We start from the raw sequence: 5,147 nt of genomic DNA on the forward strand, positions 1-5,147 counted from the left end.
AATTTTGAATGAATAGAAACATACAGTAGAATTCTCGTAAATTTTTTATAGTTCTCAGTTCCTGCAGTAGGAAATATATTTAAAGCATAGTGTCCTGGTAAGTTTATGTTAAACTTGTGCTCGATGATGAACAGGGACTTCCCTTGGTCAAGGATTGTAACGATTTAAACTATGTCTAAGGTTGCCCCTTTTTCTTGGTTGAAGACAAAATTACACTGAATTTTTGCTCAAATCAAGAATAGATCCTTTCTGTTCATGACTTGAATTATTTACTTAGGCCCGAAAATTTACTCGAAATTTAAAAAGTTTTAAATAAAAATATTAAACCTAAAAAATTAAGCTAAATTTAGACTTAAACGTTTAAGGCTTCGTTCGACTTAATTTTAAGTTTATAATATTTTATATTATATTATTTTTATATATTATGTAATTTAAAATACATGAGAATATATAATACCAAATACCAACTGTATTTTTTTATAATATTTTTCAAATATATTATTTTACCAAATGTAACTTTTGAATACACAGTAATGCAAAATTGAGTCTTAAAGCTATTGACTTTTTTGTTTTCTTTTTTCTTTTATTAATTTCGTTTGCTGTTTGCCAACTATTTAAAAGTTTAAATGATAAGAAAGGAGATTTTAGGGTAAAAACTAGTATATTGAGAAAATAATTAAATAGTGACAGGTAAGGTGTCATGTTGAGAACTTGTTTTTAACCATAAAAAAAATTAACAAAAAAAATTATTTTTTAATCTAATATATATAAATTTATTTTTTTATTTTTTTAAATAAAAAAATAAAATATAATTAATTTAACTCTGAACTCCATATTACTTTTATGGATGAGAACCGAGACAATATTGGACTTTTTCAATGAAGTTACCAATCATCTTTTTCTTTTCTTCCAAACTTCTAGCATGAAAAAGGTTGTCAAAGAAGGGGAAAAAATAATAGTATACTCAAAAGTATTAATAAATCCAGCCTTTTGATACTCATTTGAGTCTGATGCATAACGAAATCAAGCTCTGAAAATATCCACATGATTTTCTGTTGGTTGAAAAGCATGAAATTATTGCCTAATTTTGTTCACGTATCCTATATTGGTCATTTTTCGTTAGTGTTGTTTCTCGTCAACTTGTCCCCACGTACCGCTGCTTCTTCAACCAAATGATCTTCCATACATTGTTAGTCCTTACTCTATTTTGTTATTAATCCATTCCAAGCTTCCAGCTTTTCATTACCTAAAAGAATCACGAAAGGATCAAAGCTCAAAGATCAGGTTTTGATGGAGAAATCTGGGTATGGAAGAGATGGGATTTACAGGTCTTTAAGGCCACCGGTAGATTTTCCCAAGGAACCAAATCTTTCAATGCTTTCGTTCTGTTGAGGAACGTGTCTTGTTACCCTGACAAACCAGCGCTCATCGATGCAGATTCTGGGGAAACCCTCAATTTCTCTCAGTTGAAATCCACTGTCATCAAGCTCTCCCATGGATTTCTAAATCTGGGTATCAATAAAAGCGACCGAGTATTGATCTTTGCTCCAAATTCAATCCACTTCCCTCTTTGTTTCTTTGCCATAACAGCCATCGGTGCCATTGCTACAACTGCCAACCCCAATTACCCTGTTAACGAACTCTCGAAACAACTCAACGACTCCAATCCCAAGTTTGCTGTCACCGTCCCTGAATTGTTCGACAAAGTTAAGGATTTCAACATCCCTTTGATCTCCCTTGGTCCTAAACGGAACCAACGAGGATTTAATGTAAAAATACACCCCCGAAATCCTTTCCTTTCATGATCTTCTTGATATAGCGGGTAACGTAACAGAGTTTCCCTTGGTTTCCGTCAAGCAGACCGATACAGCAGTGCTGCTTTACTCTTCGGGGACGACGGGTGTCAGTAAAGGTGTTGTTCTGACACGTGGGAATTTCATTGCATCATCTTTGATGGTGACAAAGGATCAAGAACTTGCAGGGGATATCCACCGGGTTTACTTGTGCATCTTGCCTATGTTTCATGTGTTTGGATTGGCCGTCATGGTGTAGGCGAAGGTGCAGATGGGAAATGCTTTGGTGTCAATGGCGAAGTTCGATTTTGAGATGTTTTTGAGGAATGTGGAGAAGTATAGAGCCACCCATTTGTGGGTTGTGCCTCCTGTTGTGCTTGCTATGGCTAAGCAGAATGTGGTTGACAAGTTTAATCTTTCCTCATTGAAGCAAATTGGTTCTGGTGCTGCACCTTTGGAAAAAGAGTTGATGGAGGAGTGTGCAAAGAAGTTCCCTCAAGCAGTTGTTATGCAGGTAATTTAGTTGTCTTAATGGGGAAAGCATTTCAAATCTGCAAGCTGATATGGTCCTTTGCATGCATAAAAATGTTCAGTTAAATATCCATATTGTGTTAGTCACTGTTGCTTTCAATCCAAATTGATACCTTGGGCAACATTCTAATGGGAACCAATGAATGGTGACTAGCCTGTTAGCATTTATGAAGTAGGATTTGTAATTGTATTAGCTTGGAAGTTGTTCCAAGGTCATGATTCTTTGGATTTTTGGAATAACTTGGAAGTAGAGAAGCTGCCTTCTCCTAAAGAAGCTTTCTTTGCTTTCAGGGCTATGGATTGACTGAAACCTGTGCGATTATCTCAATGGAGAGTCCCGCATTTGGTGCCCGACATACTGGCTCAGCTGGACTGCTTGCTCCATGTATTGAAGCTCAGATAGTCAGTACAGAAAATCCAAAGCGTCTTCCTCCAAAACAATTAGGGGAAATATGGGTTCGAGGCCCTAATATGATGCAAGGTAACGTTACTTGCTTCTTCTTTCCTGTGGAAATAAAAGAAGATCGATCTTTTGGTATAAATAACATCCAGCTATTTGTATATGCTAATCATTCAGCCTCTTTGATATGATAACAATAACTTCTAGCTTTTGCATCTCATATGTAGATCAGTAAAATTCTTAATAACCTTTATTTGTGGTCTGTTAAGAATTTGATCTGTGATATAGTAAAGGTGCATGTATTATGCTAACAGTTAAATAAGCTAGGCACAAGAGTTAAATGGCTAAAGGAAAGTGGTGGGCTTCGTCATCCACAGCCAATCATGCCATCCAACTCGCATGTTGCTTTCTACCATATCATTCAAATGAAGTTTTACCATAACGTTCCTCTAGTTTGGACCAACTCGCATGTTGCTTTCTATCACATCATTCAAATGAAGTTTTACCATAACGTTCCTTTAGTTTGGAACATTTATTCAATTAGGGGATCATGTACAGTCATTGGTTAGTCAATACATAGTAATCTACCTATACCTGTATTTTAATCTACCTATACCTGTATTTGTATAAATGCAATAGATTTTTATTTTCTTGTACTTCTGTTATAACTTCTGCTATTTTCTCTGACACTGCAATTTCCAATTACTATTTTCAGGATACTTCAACAATCCTAAGGCAACTAAACAGATAATAGATGAAAAGAGTTGGGTACATACCGGAGATCTTGGATACTTCAATGAGAGCGGTTATCTCTATTTGTTGACAGAATTAAGGTGTTGATCAAGTACAAAGGTTTCCAGGTAACTTTTTTCAATTGCTAATTGGTTCTACGTGGAATGCTCGTTTTCACGTAACAGTTACAGTTGCATAGACAGTTCCTGTGCTGTAGTGTTCTGGTTTAACTATCTATATATATAAGTCTTTGTGGTGATCCCAAAGTTAATATGTGCATGATTTAATGTGCTTCCTTCTAAACTAAAGCCTTTTGATTTGCTTCATAAATTACTCACCAGATTGCACCAGCAGAGCTTGAAGGTCTCCTTGTATCTCACCCTGAAATACTGGATGCTGTCACTATCCCGTAAGTTATATCCGAAAATTGTTAACTGTTTGCGTAATCTAAATCCGGGAAAATACCTTAGTTCGTCCATGTAAAGACATCATTGAGAGTTAACACATATGTCACCACACTACAGATATCCTGATGATGAAGCTGGTGAGGTCCCAGTTGCATACCTTGTTCGCTCGCCCAACAGTTCGTTAACCAAAGAAATTTTTCAAAAGTTTATTGCTAAACAGGTACGATATCCAAATAAATCGATAGCCACTTTTAAGTGGTCTTTTCCTTCCAATGAAATAGGAAGACCTGATAAAACCTAAGCTGTTTTTCGCCTTTGCAGGTGGCACCTTTGAAATGGTTATGGAAGGTCACATCCATAAGCAGTTTCCCAAAGTCGATTCCAGGGAAATCCCTGAGGAGAGAACTTAAAGCCAAACTAAGACCCAAAATGTGAAATTCTATGATTCTGTTTTAGGCACATAGCATGAATACAAACTAGTGGTTAAGTTAAAGCTGTCTTTGTCTAAATTTTTAACTATATTATTGGGGTAAAATTACAACGAACAACAGATTATTGGATCAATAAATGTTTCAGTTCCTCGAAAACATCATTTGTGTTGTAAACCATTGTTTGTGCATTTTATGTATGTATATGGAACATGAACATCATTGCTGAGAGACTTGGTGCAGATTACAGCAATTTCAAAGTAAACTAAACGGTCACTATATGATTATGAGACCTGCCCAAGGACGACCAGACAGAAGGCACGGACTTCGTAAATGTCCGGAGACTCCTTTATTGTAAGGGAAGCTAAAGTGGAGAGGTTAAGAGATTGGATTAAACCTACAGGGTCTCATGGAGTGTCAAAATACCCCATCACCACGTTGATAAGCTCAAATGGGACCCTAATCTATTATTCATTGAATTGCTTGGAACATTGAATATTATTGCAGATCATAGGCTGTTCAAAGGTGGCAACTACAGCAGCAACATGCATGCAACCATGCAATCATGCACGAGCATGCAAGTGACCAAGCATCACAGCTGAAGCATGCTATTGTCCAAGGAGTAATCCGATTGGCATGTCCATGTGACAGTTGACTTTTGTTGTTTCAATGTAACCTTTTGTATTTGCTAAGGTTTAGTTAGATACTTAGTTGTTTTAGTAGCTGTTTAGGAAGTCATTATGCTGATTTAACAGGTTATTTACTTGCACAAACAAGCTTTGTTTTTTACCAATGTAATCCATCTACTTATGTACATGTAATTTTGAACTTTTCAAGTAACAAGCATAGTCAATTT

The 5,147-nt window shown here is 36.0% G+C and overlaps 1 pseudogene; it reads left to right on the forward strand.

The window, feature by feature from the left end:
• The first annotated feature begins 887 nt into the window (after positions 1–887).
• On the forward strand, positions 888–4,450 carry LOC107963912 (4-coumarate--CoA ligase-like 7; annotated as a pseudogene).
• The last annotated feature ends 697 nt before the right edge of the window (positions 4,451–5,147 follow it).

This window comes from Gossypium hirsutum, chromosome A03 (assembly GCF_007990345.1).
Source record: "Gossypium hirsutum isolate 1008001.06 chromosome A03, Gossypium_hirsutum_v2.1, whole genome shotgun sequence".
In the NCBI taxonomy this organism is placed as follows: domain Eukaryota; kingdom Viridiplantae; phylum Streptophyta; class Magnoliopsida; order Malvales; family Malvaceae; genus Gossypium; species Gossypium hirsutum.